Genomic DNA, 17,484 nt, shown 5'->3' with positions numbered 1-17,484 from the left:
GAGTCTCTAGATGAAAAAAGTAAATGTAAATGTGTGTGTGTGTTGGGGACACAGCTTTTGTGACCTCTGCGGCAAAGCCCTAAGGAGGGGAAAGACTGGGGATTCCAGAGAAGGCAGCTCACCACCAGGGCCCCACCTCCCCTCCTTCCATTACTCCCACCACCCTGGGCTCGCCCCTGCAGTGGAAACAGGAAAGAACCTTGGCAGTCTTAAGTTTCAAATCCCTCCCCCAAATTTTGCAGATAAGAAATGGAAGTCCAGAGAGGGGAAGGAGTTGCCCAGGGTCACACAGCAGGCATATGGCCTGGTCTGCAGACTATGATCCATAAATGATCCTGCCCTTCTGCTCACCCAGTCCAGTCACATCTGAGGCTGGTCCTACCTTCAGAAAGGTCCAGAGGGGCTGTCTTGAATCCTCACAAATTCACAATTGCCGGTGGGCCTTTGCAGGCCCTGTAGGGGGCTCTCAAGGAAGGGGTTGTGACCCAGGCAAGGCTCAAGGAGGGTAGGCCTGCAGAATTGAGCAAGGCTGGGCTGGAAGCCTTCCATCCCCTTTGCCCAGCTTCCCTCTCCTCTGGGCCTCCCCTCTGCCTGGCAGCTGGGATTGGCAGCACCAGGGGAGGGCCTCGCCAGGCCAGGACCACGTGTCCTGGAGGGAATCATTCTCATCTACCTCCCTCCCTCCCTATGCCTTCTCGGGTCTGCCCTTTTCTCTCCATTCCCTCCCCCCCTCACACTACTCCCCCACCTTCTTGCCCCTCGGGACCTCCCCCACTTTCATTCTTTTTCCTTCAGAGAACAAGGCAAGTTTCCAGCTCCAGAAGCTGGGATGTCTGGGTCTCACACACATGGCTGCAGTCTCTTAGTCTCCTGGAGGAAGAAGCACACGGCCTCTCCCTCGATTCTTCCCTCACTCTGGGCAATTCATTTGGTGGAGGAGGGCCAGACACACAGAGCTAGGAGGTCACCTGGAATGAGAGTCAAGTGTCAGAGCTGGAAAGACCTGTAGAGATGATTTTACAAATGGGGCAACAGAGACTGGAGAGAGGAAGTGACTTGGCCAGGGTCACACAATCTGTCGGGGACAGATGCAAACCCATTGCTACACGGAGGGTTTGTGCCCTCCAGCCTCTCACTTCCGGCAGATGGGTAAGCCAGTGATTGGGAGGAGAGTCCTTGGATTCCAAGTCCTCTGAGCCACATCTGGAAGGCAGGGGACCACCCTTGCCATGTACCCACTTCTGGGCATCTGGAGAAGGTGATATGGGGGTGCCAAGTCCAGAGTGGGAGCCCTGCCTGCCCACTGCCAGGCAGCCGCCTCTCCAGCCTGCTCCTCAGGGCCTGCAGGGACCTGCTGCTCCAGCAGGCAGCTGCACCCACCAAACGCCTGGCTAGATTGGGCTGGGCTGGGCTCAAAGGTGGATAGTCCTGGGTCCTAAAAAACTAGGACTAAGGTGCCAGTGAGCCAAACTGGAGGGGTTGGCCTAAATGGATGTGCCCCCATAGCTTCAGAGAGTCGCCTGCTGTGCCCCCCCCCCCACCTTGCGTTCAGTGGCTGCAGCCACCCCCCTGGCTAACTCTGGCTCTCTCCCCATCTGGTCTCTGTCTGTGAGGCCCTGAATCCCAGTGTTCTTCACTGCCTGTTGCCTCTTCTTGCTTTTTGATTTCCCTCCTCCTTTTGATTCTTTCTAGGTCTCTGGTCTCTGGTTCTCTGCTTCTGTCTGGGTTTCTCTCCATTTCCTTGTGCCTCTCTCCTCCCTTTGCGATGCAATGGGGAGAAGGAGGAGCTTTGGAGCTTTCCCAGGATGGGCAAAGGCCACCCAAGGGAGTGGAGGAGGGAAGGGTGTCAAAGTTGGGTTGGGGGCAGAGGTGACTGTGGTCGTGGCTCCGGATAACACAACTACCCGGAAATGTCAAATTTGGGGTTTCTTTTTGCTTTCAGTCCCCTGCTTTGGTCTCTGCTATTTCCCACCACAAAGCACTCTGGTGGTTTCAGGGGCCCAGACTATAGAGGAGAAAACTGAGGCCTATGGGATGGGGTTCAGGAAGATCAGAAACTGCCTCGGGTCTGGACTGAGCTGGAGTCCCAGGCTGGCCTCTGCTAATTGCCCCTCATTCCCAATTCCAAGATACAACATTACATGGGGAGTGAGGAAGGATTATAAAAATCATATGGGAATGCATTCCCCCAAAGAAGACTGACCATAAAATATTATTAGGAATAGTAATAATCCCTAGCCTAGTTTGTGGTTAGCATACTAAAGACACAGCCCGAACTGAATCGTGGCACATTAGTATACAAACATTGTTGTACCCTTTAACTCAACTGATCCTTGCAACAACCTTGAAGGTGGGCAGAGCTACATTTGATTAGCCCAGAAAGGAGAGCTGTCCACAACCGTCCGGCCAGTAAGTGCACAGCTGGCTCCACGATCCAAGGGGTCCAGCCCCATGCGAAGGTCTCAGTATAGCCTTCCCGACATCCCCCGACCGCAGCACGCACCCACAAAGGGAAGGTGTCTCCTCTGGCTGGGCTAGCCCATAACGGTTGTGTGGCACAGAGTGTGGCCCCTCCATCTCCACGCCAGTCCGCGCCCCTGCTCCTTTGACCTGTGCATTATATGAAGGTGGGTTTGAATTTATGGAGGAAGGGAAGAATCATCTCGAGTCCCATTTCTGGCCTGCCCTTGGAAACCAGGTTAGCCCAGAAGGCTGCGCTCATGCCCCTTCCCTGGGGAGAACAGATTGAGGTCACCTTGACCTAACCGTCCCTGGGTGGGGGGTGGGTGGAGAGAGGTGGTACAGAGCTGTCTTTGTTTCCTCTGCTCCAAGTACCTTCTTCAAGGAGAGTTCCCGTGGTGTGGGAGCCAGAGGGCAGAGGGGAGGCAGGGTGGGGTGGGGAGCCTTCCCAAGAAAGCTGGAGGCATTCCAGGAAGTATCTCTGTGCGCACAGAGGGAGACCTGAAGCCCTTGGGCTTAACCGCCCTGCTCTCCCTCACCTTGCCTCTGCTGGGATTATCTACCTCCTCTCTAGCCCCAGCCCCAAAGCTCTTGGAAGGGGAGCCGTAGGCCCATGCTCAGCATATACTGCACTCCCAAGACCACTGTCCCTGCCTCTCCCCAGTCTCCCTATCCTGGTACCTCCCTGTGGATAGATAGGCTGCCTCCATTCTTGTCCCTGAAGACAGAGCAGGACCTAGGGAAGGGGTGTGTGTGCCGTGAGTAATTCTATGTGAATTGAGGGGAGGGGAAGAAGCTGCTGGATCCTCGGTGAAGCCTGTGTGCCCTTCCTGCCTCTGTCCCTTGTCCTCTACCACTCTTCAGGGAAGTCAGTTTACAGTGAAGTTACCAAGAGAACACACTGCCATCCTGCCTGAGGCACAGTAACTCTCCTCTGTTTCTGGGAATCGGGGTGGGAAGGGCTCAGGACTGACTGGGTGGGTGGGAGGGAAAGCCTGCCTTCCTTTGTCTGGCTGCCCTAGCCACCTGCCTTGGGAGAGCCACCTATGGGACAAGGACTGGAGGGGGTGCAACGTCAGAGAACGGGGAAGGAGCCCATCCTTTGCTCTTCCTTCTCACGGCAGGGGGAGGCCCTGGAGCCTAGGGGGTGGGGAGGGGAGAGGTGGTACAGAGCTGGGCCTCCCAGGGGGACTGCCGGCTGTCCTGAGCAGCCTTGGGTCACGTCTGGCTCTCATCCTCTTCCATGAGGACTACCAGGCCCCTCTACTCACTCATTTCTCCTCCTTCCAGACCAACAAGAAATCTTTCGTGCCTGAGCCAGCCCGGTACCCAACCTCAGGCCCTCAGAGGGGTGCGTGGGAGAGGACTGTGCATCTCCTGGCCTGCTACCCCCACCACTCTGCCACTTTCCTTTGTTATGACCAGAGGGAGCTCCTTTCTCCCTGTCCCTGTTTCTCATTGTTCCTCGGTTCATCATGTCACTAACCCACCCACACCTTCAGTGCCGGCTCCCTGGCTCCCAGCCTCCGACATTGGCTCCCCAGTGCCCAGAGCAAGTGGGGGCTATAAAGCCAAAATGAAGACTCGGCCAATGCTCCGTCCCCTCCCCACTGGCTACTGGCCTGCTCTTCATTGGCTGCTGGGCTCCGGCCTACCTATGGCTTTCTCTTTACTCATTCTTCAGCCATGCAGTGCCCCCAGTACCCTGGCCTCTCTCACTCCGAGCTTTTTTTGCCCCTTTCATTCCACCTCCCTGGAACGCCAGTCCTCCCTTGGCCACCTGGTAACATCCTGCTCACCTTTCATGGGGTCAGGGTAGTGTAGAGAAAAATGCAAAGGCTTTGTAGTCCTCAGGACCTGGTGCAAAGCCTGGCTCGGCTGTGTGACTTTGGGCAGGTGAGTCTGCCTCTCTGGACTGAGCCACCCCCTGTGTAAAAAGGGGAACAGCAAGACCTGTCTCCTAGGAATGCTATGAAGATTCAGTCCCAGTGACTCGCACGTAATAAGGCGTTCAGGGACCCTGGCCAGTAGAGCTAGGCATTTTCTCCCATGCTGTCCTGTAGCCCTCAATCCTATACTGCAGGCCACTTCTTGTGGCTCTTTACTAGTTGCTGAAAGGCTGTATTCCACTGCCTGGTTCATAATTGAGGCTTCATAGATATTTATTGGCCTAATGAAGGTCCCTCAAACAGGACAGGGCTTCCCCATGCTCCAACACTTCAGGGGTTCCCTCACACTAGTACAGACCCCGTTTCCCTTTCACACATCCTGACCCATAGCACCCAGAGGGCTCTCTCCTCTGCCACCCTGGCCTCTGCCTGCTCTTGTCCTACTGACCTGATTTCCTGCCCATGGCCCCAGCAGCCTTGTCTTTGCCTGCTGCTGGGTTGACTTGTGAATTCTTAATCCCACTCACCAAGTCAGGAAGATACTGCCTGGGGTGACCCTCTGCTCCCTCCTCTGTGTCAGCCCTGTCCTCTCCGGATAATGCAGCACCCGATAATGCAGAGCGCCCCAGGGCTCTGGTTGGAGAGGGCACTGTGACACTGTCCCAGGAGGCAGGGGCAGGGAACCTTTGGCTTTCCAAAGAGCCGTCCCTTTAGTTCTGGCTGGAAGGGAGCCCAAGTAAGTAAGGTGCACAAGAACAAGACAGAAAGTGTCTGAGAATTCCCAGGTGAGTCCTGTAAGGACCTGCACATCCATCACTCAATCCGGTCTCCCCGCCCTCACCTCGCCCCCATGCCACCCACTCCTGGCCCCAGCAAGCTGGCTGGGGTTGGGCTGAGGGAAAGAAAGAGTAAATGCACATTTATCAAGTGCCTTCTGCAAGCCGGGCATGATGCTTGGTTACTTTCACAAACATTGTCTCTCCACTTTTTCTTTTTTTTTAAAAAAATAGTTTATTTTCCTAATGTTTTATTTCTTTGTTTTTAAAGTTTTACTTAAGTAATAATCTCTACACCCAACACAGGGCTCGAACTCATGACCCCAAGATCAAGGGGTCACATGCTCCTGTGACTGAGCCAGCCAGGTGTCCCTTCCTAATGTTCTAATAGGTAGTATAGCCCTGGCATAAAACTCAGAAGATTCAAAATGGGAAAGAGTTAGTCTTTCACCTTTCCCGTCCCCCCAGATGCCCTCTGCAGGAGCAACCACAATTACCTGGGTCTTGTGTGCATCCCAGAAAGATTCTATGTATTTGCAAACAGATACTATATTTTACTTCCCATTCACACCTGAGGGAAACTGAGGCCCTCAGAGAAGTGAAGTACTTTAACTAAGTTTCCATAGCTGGTAAGTTGGCAGAGCTGGGATTTGGAACCAGACCTAACTGAAAAACTCGGCTCCTTTCACTGCCCACGCTCTGGCAGAGGTAAGCCCTGGCATCGACCAAGCCTCTCCCAAACCACTGGCTGTCACAAATCTCCATTCTAAGGCCCCAGAAATCTGGACATCTGCCTTCCCCTCTGTTGTGCGCCCAATGCCTGTATTGACTTAATAAGGAGGAATCATTCCCCTGTGAAAGAAGAGAAGTTCCCACAAGCGTCCTTCCTTGGCTTCTGTGTGGCTGGTGGTTCCCCAGGGACAGCTGGATTCCCAGGATTCAGAGCATTCTGGAGAAGGAAGCCACATGAGGATGGGTCCCTGACTAGAGGGGATTATGGTTGTGGTTTCAAAGATGTTTCCAGAAAATGGCCTCACGTTCTCCCTGTGGCTGAGCCAGGCTGAGGGAGGTGTGAAGCGGGGAGCTGCTGTTCTCTGTTCTCCGTGGTAGCCATAAGCTTGTTCTCGAGAGCAAGGGAAGGAGGCTGGAGTCAGTCCCCAGGTAAGAGGAGGTTGGATGTATGGACAACGGCTGCCCACCAGACTTCCAGGCACTCCTCCAGCCTCTTTCTCTCTTGGGTCGGGACAGGGTCAGCCAAGAGATGACCAGTGCTCTCTCCAGTGTGTGTTACTGTGTCTGTAGGTATGTCTCTGGGAACTTTCTCTGTGGGCTCTCTGTAGGGCTTTCTGGATCCTAGCTTCCTATTCAGTTTCTTTCTTTCTAGGATTCCTTCTGCATTATATCTCTGTCTGGTGTCCCCTCCACCAAGGAAACTATGTCCCTGAGGCCCAAGGGAAGAGGGTCTCACCTCATCTGAATTGTCAAGTAGGGAGAGGTAGGTGTTAGACCTTCCTTCCTGTCTCAGGTTGACAACATTCTTGTTTTGCTGAGGTAGTCACCCAGAACATTCCGTCCTTTGTATCTGTGCACACAGCCAGCCAGATCGTAGTGGTCAGTCAAAGATGTGCTGTGAGACGCAAGAATGAAGAGGTGTACCTGCCCCACCCTCCAGGGCATTCTAACTAGCCCCCTGTGGCCATCGCTCAGCTGCCAAGGCAGCTGGATGGAATTCTAGACCTGACCGATCCTAGGAAGAGGGGTGTAAATCTTTGCTGTTAACAGCTCTATGGTGCTTAAGTCATTCGAAGCACTATACATGCATTACCTCACTTAATTCCCCTAACAGTGCTACTAGGTACGTCCCATGACTATCACCACATTACAATGAGGAAATCGAGGCCAAAAACTTGCTTAAGGTCACGCAGCTCAAGGAGCTGACAGCAAGTCTGGTTTTAGATTCTTTGCTCTTAATTACTACACAGTCCCCTTGGGTTCCATTTCTATTCCTAGAGTGTAGGGTTTGTTCCCCAAATATTTATTGGGTGTCTGCTCTGGGCTGGGCATGTGGGTGGATTTAAAGGTAAATGGGATATTGTGTGCTGTCATGGGTAGAGAGACATGTAAACAAGAAATTGTCCTTCAACACAAGAGGTGCCATAATAGAGGCACAAACATCATGTGGTGGGAAACAGGGACAGAGAGAGAGGTTCTCATTGCCTGGACCAAGGGCAGACATCTAGAGGGCAGGACCAAGTTCCAGGCAGAGGGAACAGCATGTGCACAGATAGGAAAACTTACAAGAAGGAGAAATGTGGTGTGCTCAAGTGCCAAAACATCTTGCACAGTGACTGTCAGAGAGGTGCCAGAGAGCTCAGAGCTGGCGCTCCTGTCCAGCTTCCTGCTCCAGCCTGTCCTCCTGCTCTAGCCTCCAAGTGCCCTGCACCTACTCTGGGCAAAGCACTGTGCCAGGCGTTGGCCCAAAGTGTGGGATAGAAGCAGTTGCCTAGGTGGGGGAGGACTTTGTTGAGATCAGCTACAGACACAAAGATCTTTGTGGTTGGTGTTATTCTGGAGGTGAAGGGAAGGCTGCTGGGAGGAGAGCTGCCAAAGGAGGATTATGGGAGACCTTGGGGCCTTGCAGATCTTGGTCATCTCTTGACGTGAGATTTTCAGACTGTAAGGAAGGGAAGTTCTGGTACGTGTGGGGTCCTTCTCCTTCTGCCCCTGCAGCTAGGTTTCTGGAGATCTGACATGCCTCGCTTTGGTGCCAGCCCTTGGAGGGTTGCCAGGGAAACGGCTGGCCAGCTCCAGAGATGTAGCCAGAGGAGAGGAGAGTGGGTGACTCAGGCTGCCTTCTCAGACACCACACCCCTCCCCATTACATGGAAAAGGCTCTCAGAGACCCCTTTCCCCTGGATCTTATAAAGGTGATCGTGTTTATTCTTGCTTTTCTTAACGAGCAGTCAGTTCCTCCCCGCAGCTCTCACTGGTGGGAGCTAGCAAGAGTCCCCAGGGAGGGAAATGGTGTCAGACGCCCCTTCCTCCTTGCCCGCCCCCCCCCCCCCCCCCACGATTTACTCTGGAATCGTGGACGGATCCAGTTGGCCTGGGCAAATGTAAACCTCCTGCTGTGTCCATTCAGGCTTTCCGCCCGGGGGGTAAGCGGCAGTCCTGGCTGAAACGCCCTCCAGGGAGCAAACCCGGGATAATTATTGATGGGGCAGCGGTGGACTTCTGACCTGGGCCTGGGAGGGACAGGACCCGGAACGCGGGCCTCAGCTCGGGGGGCGGGGGGCGGGGGGGGGTGGCGGGCCGCGGAGCGGGGCCAATCAACGCGATCACAACAGCCTGGCGCGAACCCTGCTCGTGGTGGTCGAGCCGACCCAAACAAAGCAGCATGTGCTCGTGGCCCCGTGGGACCCGCCTCGGGAGCCGAGAGGGGACGCCACTCGCCCCGGCGACAAGGGGCTGCGCACAGCGCCCGCCCCCCTCCCCCACCCCGTGCGCGCCGGGGGGTTCCGGGTCCCTCCGGGGCGGCCGCGGACCGGGTGCGGGGGACCACGGGGCTCACGAGCGCGCGCCGGGCGGAACCAGGAAGCGGCGCGCGCCGGCGCGGGGCGCGCGCGGGCCTCGGTGCGCGCGCGGCGCGCGCGTCCCCGCGGGCCCCGGCGTGAGGAGATTCGGCGGCGGGAGCCGTCACCCCGGGCGGGGACCCTGCGCAGGCGACTACGCGCGGCGGCCCGGCCGAGGGAGGGAGCGGGCGGGCGGTGGCGGCTGGCGCCCGAGGTGCCGAGCGAGGTAGGAGCTGTGGGGCGAGCCCTGGGCTCCGGGCCGGGGAGCGAGGCCGGGGAGCCCGCCCGGGCGGGGCCCCGCGCCCCGGCCGCCCAGACTCCCGGCAGGGCCGCGCCGCCGCCATCGCTACCCCGGCCGGGAGGTGGCCGCGGTGGCTGCGCGCTGGGGGCCGGGGGTGCCGGGGGCGCCGGGGGCGCCGGGGGCGAGGGCGCTAGGGGCGCGCGAGGGGCGTCGTGCCGAGGCGGTGGCGGGCGGAGGGTGTCGAGTGTGGGGACCGTGCGGGCTCGTGTGTCGAGGTGGGCGTGTGAGGGGCCCCGGCGCCGACCCCTGCCAGAGGAGGGGACTGCTGTCGGCCACCTCACACCCCCGGGTTGCAGTGCCGAGTAACCCCAGGTGTCTCCTTGCTTTTCCTTTTTCAAAAGAGGGATCTGCGACTCCCCGGGGTGGGATGAGCCCGGGGGTGCCCGGTGGGGTGGGGGGTATAAGGCAAGCCTCAAGGAACAGTGCCTTATATGGAGTCAAGACAACAAATACGAACGTTTCGATATGGCTTTGGGGTGCGGGATCCCACATCAGGACCCGCCAGGCCCCGGCTGGTGCGTGTGGCAGTGGGATGCAGCATGTTTTTTGTTTTTTTTTTTTTGCTAGCCGGGGATAAAGAGTAAAAAAGTGCTCCTGGTGTCGGGGGTAGATATGGAGAGTCGGAAGGCGAGTTGTGGTGTCACAAAAGCCGGTCTAAGGCTAAAGGAATCTGGCAAGATGATCAGGCTGATCAAAGAGGGAAGAACTTGTGTGGAGCAAGAGGCGTTTGCAAACACTTGTAGCTAGCAGTGATGGAAAAGGCAAAGAAGAAAAACAAGTGCCAGCTTTTAGGAAGATGGGGATTAATGAAAACCACAAGAATGTGAAAGGCAAAAGGAGATAGCGATCCTTCCCAGTTCTTTTTCTTCTTGTCCCCCATGAACCTGTCAGACCTTTGATTCTAATAAACAGTACTAAAAGTGGGTCATAGAATGTTGGAGCTGGAAAGGACCCCGGGATTATGCTACATTCTCTTACTGTACAAGTGAGGAAACTGAGGCCCCAGGTAGATGGAGAAAGTGGCCTGTTCAGTTTACACAGCTGTTCAGTCGTTCTGAGACTGAAATGTCCGTCTGAGGACTCTCAGGTCCGTGCTCTGCCCAAAGCACTGTGGAGCAGTAGATCTTTGCCTAAATACAGTTCCATTAATTGTCTCTGGAATGTCCTCGGGGAATGCCCCTCAAAAGGGCTAGTGTGTCACCAAATTATTAAACTGAGGTTTATGTCCTTTTTTCGGTCTTCAAATGGTGTTTATCATCTGCCGGTATTTTAGGTTTCCAAAGTGGTTGGATAGCTGCCTGGGCCATAATAAGCTTTCAGCTGTTGCGTATATTATCTCAAATAATTTTGTTATTGTTCAGTGAAGATAATATAACTTTGCCTCTTAACATTGTTCTGTTATTCATTTGTTTATATTATATTTATGTTTATTGACTAGAAGAGGATGTATTTTATTTCGTGTACCTTTCATGTTTTTCTAATTTTATTTTGTAACACCCGTGAACGTTGGATTGGTTCTGATCATTTCAAATGATGGAATCCTATTGACTGACTTTTTATCAAGGCTTTGGGTTTTTTGTTTTGGTACCAATTTCCACCTCGTGGAAGATTCCAGTTGTTAGAATCAATAGTGTAAATGGGAAAGGGGCTGCCGATTTTAAGAAAAATTTACCATGTGACAAATTGTGATGTCTGTCATGGTTTAATTAAAACAACACCACACCTTTGGTCAGGTAAGTGTCATCTAGTAGATTACTTGTTTTCCATAGCCTTCTGGAAGATGAAAATTTCAAGCACCTGGTTGAGACACAGGGAAGGAATGGAGAGATCTTTTTTCAAAAAAGCAAAACCTCAGAAAAAAAAGTTGATTTCTATCACTAGCAGTTTGGTTATTGCATAACTCGGAGCTGAACTACATAAAATCTTTGCTGTATACCCAACTCCATAAATTATCCCGCCTTCTCCCTTGACCTGCCTTTTCAGCATTCATGTTTTTGCCAACAGGATATTAATATGGATTGTGTTAAGAAATTTAAGGTGGATATATTTCTTCCATGGGTACTTCCTGATATATATGATAGAAGGGGGGAAAAGTGCTATCATTGTTTAGAGTGTTACAACATAAATATTTTGGTCAGCACTTCCTATTGTGCCCCAACTTCTCATTTCTGGCTCTCAATTGATTTTTTTTTAAGTGTTATTTACATATACAGAAACCACATCAAGACTAGTGAAGGGTGCCATTTATTGCTCTTTTGGTACTTGTGTGTCAAGTTTCTCAAGTTATACTAGTGTTAGTATTCAAATTATTTGTGATTTGTGTTAGGTTTATATTTATGAATGTGTTTGTGATGGTTCATTTGGCTTGTTTTTGTGTACGTAGGTGATAGAGGTAGTCTTACAAAAGGAAGATGTTATAAATAGGTAAATAACATGCAAGATTGGATTGCAGGTTGAAGGTAGAATCAAAGGAGGCTTAACTATTCTAGTGCCCTGTAAACATGTGTGGATCTCAAAAGTATTCACAGATTTCTGGATGTTCTAACCACCAGTGAGATATTTTTTTCCCCTTCTTTTTCTTCTTTTAAGGTTTTATTTATTTATTTGACAGAGAGAGACACAGAAAGAGAGGGAACACAAGCAGGGGGAGTGGGAGAGGGATAAGCAGGCTTCCCGCGCCGAGCAGGGAGCCTGATGTGGGGCTCGATCCTAGGACCCTGGGACCATGACCTGAGCTGAAGGCAGACGCTTAACGACTGAGCCACCCAGGCGCCCCATTTCCCCTTCTTTTAGAGTGTAGATTGCCACATTATTCCTACAAAAGGAAGCAAAAAAATTAATTTGTCTTGAGTATTTGAAACTTACTCTTTTAAAAAGTTATCTGACAATTCCAGGTTACTGAGCTCTTCAGGAGAATAATATCCCTTTACTGCATAATAAAGTGACTCCGGAACTTAATAAAAATAATGTTGAAAAATTAGCTCTAAAGTACCAGTGTCCCCAATTTTGTGTAGTGGTTAAAGGAAAAAATTTTCTTTAAATCTTAGCTTTGTTAATAGAAGTGTTCTAAAGTCGTATTTTTTCCCCTGCAGTGTTGGAAACACAACAGTCTTATGCTTATTTCTGGGAATAAGAAAGTCGAATTTAACAATCTAGTTTCCATTGATCAGACTGTTTTTTGTACATTTAAATCATGAGCATCACAGTGATAAAAACTTTTTCTGAAAATTGTATTCATTTTTAGTTATGTGTCCTTATTTTAAGTAGAATATTGACATTGGATCTTTTCTTGTTAATGGTAATCCTTTGTTACTGAAAAACCTAAGCCAGTTTGGAGAAGATTTTACATATATAAATCTATGCTGTTTTTACTAATCGAAGAGAGGAGTAATTTACAGGTGTTAGATTTTTAGTTGGTTGAATGAGACCCTCACTTTTGGTGGTTTCAGGGTTTTAGATGACGTTTATTACTTTTGTTAGTTTTGGTCACACCCATGACTTCCTTGGAAGGTATCTTTGAGGTTTGGTTTCCTTTTTTTTTTTTAATGGTAATATTGGGGTGGGGGTGCTTCCTGTTTGTATTTTCAAAATTAGGTCCATATGGTAACTTTCTTGTAGTGTCACATTTTTATTTTAAACATATAAAGACAAGCATCAGATGCCATGTGGTTTATCTTTGTCTGTTGTACTGCTTCATGACAGCCTTACTGAGCTCAGCCTGAGTCCTCAGTTGGGAAGGCAGGGCATTCCTGAATCTGTTCCCAACTCTCTTCAAGGTATAGCCTCAGAAGGACTCTTAAAACAACAACAGAGGTGCAGTTAACAGAAAAATGGGGCTGCTGCTCTGTCTCTATCCGGTATCTAGATAATGTAGAGCACTAAGATAGAGTTGAAATGTGTTAGATGGAGCCTTGAACGTCAAAGTTTTAAAGAAGCGTTGCCTTGGGCTTATATAATCTGCAACCCCACATATTAAGTAGTGACTGTAGCAATTTTTCTTTTCTTTTTCTTTTTTTAAAAGATTTTATTTATTTATTTGAGAGAGAGTGAGAGAGAGAGCACGAGAGGGGGGAGGGTCAGAGGGAGAAGCCGACTCCATGCATGGAGCCCGACGTGGGACTCCACACTGGGACTCCAGAATCATGACCTGAGCTGAAGGCAGTCGCCCAACCAACTGAGCCACCCAGGTGCCCTGGCAGTTTTTCTGACCTCACTTAAGTCATACAGAATGTCATGGAGGATTTAAATAAGAACTAGGACTAATTTAGGGTATGGTAGTAGAACTTAGGAGAAATCACCCTCAGCTATAAAACTCTTTTTGGGGTGCCTGGGTGGCTCAGTTGGTTGGGTGACTGCCTTCGGCTCAGGTCATGATCCTGGAATCCCTGAATCGAGTCCCGCATTGGGCTCCCTGCTCGGCAGGGAGTCTGCTTCTCCCTCTGACCCTCCCCCCTCTCATGTGCTCTCTCTCTCATTCTCTCTCTCTCAAATAAATAAATAAAATCTTTAAAAAAATAAAAAATAAAACTCTTTTTTGACCCTTCCGGATAATTTTTACATGGTATGTCACCTTTAATATAAATATTGGAATGTAAATTATGTGGAGACTTGAAGAGAAGTATATCCTTGGGAGGAGTACGTATAGTATTGTTTCCATGATTAAAGCAAGTGGCCTTTTCCTGGCCCTCAACTAACTTTATTCTAAGGAGTATAAAGACTAAATAGACTCCTAATTAAATTGGTATTCAAATACGTTTGCAGTTTAGGGGTACTTTATCTCTCCTAAACTTTCTTTTTTTTTAAGATTTTATTTATTTGACAGAGAGAGAGACAGCAAGAGAGGGAACACAGCAGGGGGAGTGGGAAAGGGAGAAGCAGGCTTCCCGCGGAGCAGGGAGCCCATGGGGCAATGCAGGGCTCCATCCCAGGACTCTGGGATCAGAACCGGAGCCGAAGGCAGACGTTTAACGACTGAGCCACCCAGGTGCCCCCTAAATTTTCTTTTGGATCACCTTAGTAAAGGCAATACTGCATTAGCATGTTGCGCAGTTATGCATAACGCACTTTGTAGTTGAGCTTAAAGCAGAGTATCTTGACCTCCCAGTCCCCCCTCACCAGTAATCAGTAAAGGAGAGGTTATAATTTGTCACATACTGGATATTTTCTTTCTTGGATTTATTAATAATAATTACATCTGTTTCCCATATATTATAATACTATTAAGATGAAAAATACATATATTGATTGATAAGAACATTCATCTTTTGGAACCTAGCTTGCAAAATCTAACACTCACTCTGCTTTTATTCTTCCATTGCTTTTGGCACTGTCTTTTTTTTTTTTTTAAATGTTTTCCACATTTCTATTATGGAGAGAAATATCTCCGCATTCAATGTACTGCTAGTTTTGTTTTGTTTTTTAAAGATTTTATTCATTTATTTGACAGAGAGAGAGAGAGCACAAGTAGGCAGAGCGGCAGGCAGAGGGAGAGGGAGAAGCAGACTCCCCACTGAGCAGAGAGCCCGACGCGGGGCTCGATCCCAGGACCCCGGGATCATGACCTGAGCCGAAGGCAGACACTTAACTGACTGAGCCACCCAGGCACCCCTGGTTTTATTTTCTTAGCATGCAGAAATTTTTAATGTTTTTATTGTCAGATTTAACCGTTTTTTCTTTTTTTTTTTTAAAGATTTTATTTATTTATTTGAGAGAGAGAGAGCACATGAGAGGGGGGAGGGTCAGAGGGAGAAGCAGGCTCCCCACTGAGCAGGGAGCCCGATGCGTGACTCGATCCCGGGACCCTGGGATCATGACCTGAGCCGAAGGCAGACAACAGCTGAGCCACCCAGGTGCCCCGTACTGCTAGTTTTTTGAGGTGCTTGTGCTGACTCATTTTTTAAACTATACTAAGATACAGAGTATGGTTTGAGAGCAGCAATGAGATTCTCAGAAAATATGAAAACTTTCCTTTCTGAGTAGTTAGAGAAAGGTTGGGGAAGACAAGGGGAAATACATCAATGAGCCAATGAATTATTGCTATTTGTTGGGATTAATTTGATGACTAATATTTTCAATGCCCATCAGACTAGCAAAGTGAATTTGGCTTTACCCTGTAATGTTAATAGGACAAACCCAAGTATTTTCTAATACTGCTTGTTTTCCCCTGGTAGGGGATTTTTTTGCATATGGGAAATCAAGCCAAAGTTACCAGTAACAGCCACATCCATTATTTGTATTAAAAACAACTATTTATCACTCTGGGCTGTAGCACTACCTACCATGAGCTCATCTGGGAAGATGTACTAGTTATCTGTATAATAATTATGCCATTTTCCAAAAAGTGGTCAGAAAATTAATTAAAAAGTACTTCAAATTATGTCCAAAGCCTAAAAGTAGAAAGATAATAAAAATAATACCTATCACTGTCCACTTAACAGTATGCCAAGCAGACACTGTTATAAGCTCTTGCCATATTTTAACTCGTGATCCTCAAGGGGGAGGGTATTATTTTCAGATGAAAGATGAAGAAATGGCCACAGAGAAGTTAAGTAACTTGTCCAAGGTCACATTGCTAGTAATAATGGCAGGCCTGGATCCAGACCCAGGCCAAACTGATTCTGGAGGCTGTGTTCCTAACCACTGCACTGCAAAAGAGAGCAGGCAACTGCAGTTTTGCAATAAGAGGTTTGGTTTCTTTAAGGCTTACATTTCTTTATTTGTGTTCCCAAATGGACTCTTGTTTACTTTTAATGGGGAAAAAATGTATAAGTATTTAGAAACTTTTAGTTTATGAATGTGATGATAAGTATTTTTCCAACTAAAGTATATAATCCTGGTGGAAATTATGTTAAAACAGAGGTCTTTTTTTTTTTTTTTTTTTTTTTTTGAGAGAGAGAGAGAGAGAAACAGCATGAGAGGGGATAGGGTCAGAGGGAGAAGCAGACTCCCCGCTGAGCAGGGACCCTGATGCGGGACTTGATCCCGGGACTCCAGGATCACGACCTGAGCCGAAGGCAGTCGCTTAACCAACTGAGCCACCCAGGCACCCTAAAACAGAGGTCTTAATTCTAACTATAAATTGTGCTTTGTTGTTCTGCCACTACCATTACCATATACATCATAGGAGAAGAGCTGTGAGCTGTCTCCTTGGCCTCTCTTTACAAACAAAAGGGTCATTTGCACTAATTTAGCACATAACACGTGTTTGTTCACTGAAAATGCAAGTATCCAGCTCATTTTATTTACAGCTTTATTTCGAAGGGATTTGCAGCCCTATTTTTGTTTAATTGAAGCTTTTTAGAGTTACTAATTGTGATTTCTGAGATAGAAGGACTTAATTTTAATTTGGGGGTTAATTTTTAAGGCAACTGAAGAAATTATTGCGTGTTTAGAGCTATTCAAAGGCCATTAGAAACTAGTTACAGAAATTTCTTTCTTTTTTTTTTTTTTTTAAAGATTTTATTTATTTATTCATAAGAGACAGAGAGACAGAGAGAGAGAGGCAGGCTCCCCGCTGAGTAGGGAGCCCGATGCGGGACTCGATCCCAGGACCCTGGGATCATGACCTGAGCCGAAGGCAGACGCTTAACCATCTGAGCCACCCAGGCACCCAATTTATTCCTTTTTATATGTGATGGTCTTAGCATTTTTTCTTGGAGGTAGATTGTGAAGTTAAATCTGAGACAGAATTCACTACCCTAAAGTGTAGTGATCTGAATTTGAGAGATCAAATTAGGGAGGAGAGAAACTTCAATTCCCTGAGCAGAGGGTATAAACTTGTTCAAATAAACAGAGGATGTTGTCTCCCGGGATTGTCAAACTGTCACCTTTGACCAGGGTTGAGTTTTCTTTGAATGTTGACAGAAGTTACAATGTCAGTGGAAAAAGCTTAATGTGAAGTATCTATAACTCAGAATTTCCTTATGTTTGTGTCAGTGAGATCCTACAATTAAAGCTGGTTTTTTTTTTTCTTCTATGTCTGATCAGTTTTAAAAAGCCTTCAGTGGGGTTTTCCAGCCTTTAGGTGAGAGTAAATTAGAAAGTTTGTGAGAGATTATTTTGTGTTGTCTAAAATTCAGAGCCTATAACCTGTGGCAGATCATTATGTTTTCATAAAGAATGGGACTTAATTCAACCTGCAGAAAATGTTTTCAATAAGCTATATTCACAAATGCCATTGTGGCATTTATAAATAGAAACTTTTGAGCCCTTAATCTGTTAAAGTACTAAAAAATGGAATTTATCAGCTTGATAATACAGCATTCTACAAGATAGTCATTTGTAGTTTAACTAGATAAACCATTCTCAGAAATAATGTTAATTCTATGTTTTCATTTTGCTTCATGTTTCTAAAATATTTTGGTAATCTTTTAGGCTTGAAAAGAATAACAAACTGGAGACCTACAGAAATACACAGCTCTTTACAAAATGAAAGTCCACCGTGTAGGTTTATGTTTTTACAATTTGTGATCTGTTTCTGGTAGAAA

The 17,484-nt window shown here is 48.5% G+C and overlaps 1 protein-coding gene across 1 annotated transcript in view; it reads left to right on the top strand.

Annotated features, from left to right (window-relative positions):
- The first annotated feature begins 8,767 nt into the window (after window positions 1-8,767).
- Window positions 8,768-17,484, top strand: part of STAT5B (signal transducer and activator of transcription 5B) — a 68,172-nt gene continuing 59,455 nt past the window's right edge. The window contains exon 1 of the mRNA XM_064582931.1: window positions 8,768-8,923. The gene's annotated coding sequence lies outside the window, so the exon portion shown is untranslated. The remainder of the gene's footprint in view (window positions 8,924-17,484) is intronic.

Source organism: Mirounga angustirostris, unplaced genomic scaffold (genome assembly GCF_029215605.1).
Source record: "Mirounga angustirostris isolate CCGP_5_RB_7025 unplaced genomic scaffold, mMirAng1.0.hap1 SCAF_17, whole genome shotgun sequence".
Lineage (NCBI taxonomy): Eukaryota > Metazoa > Chordata > Mammalia > Carnivora > Phocidae > Mirounga > Mirounga angustirostris.
Note: the sequence above shows the minus strand (reverse complement) of the source record. Positions and strands in the feature narration are given on the sequence as shown.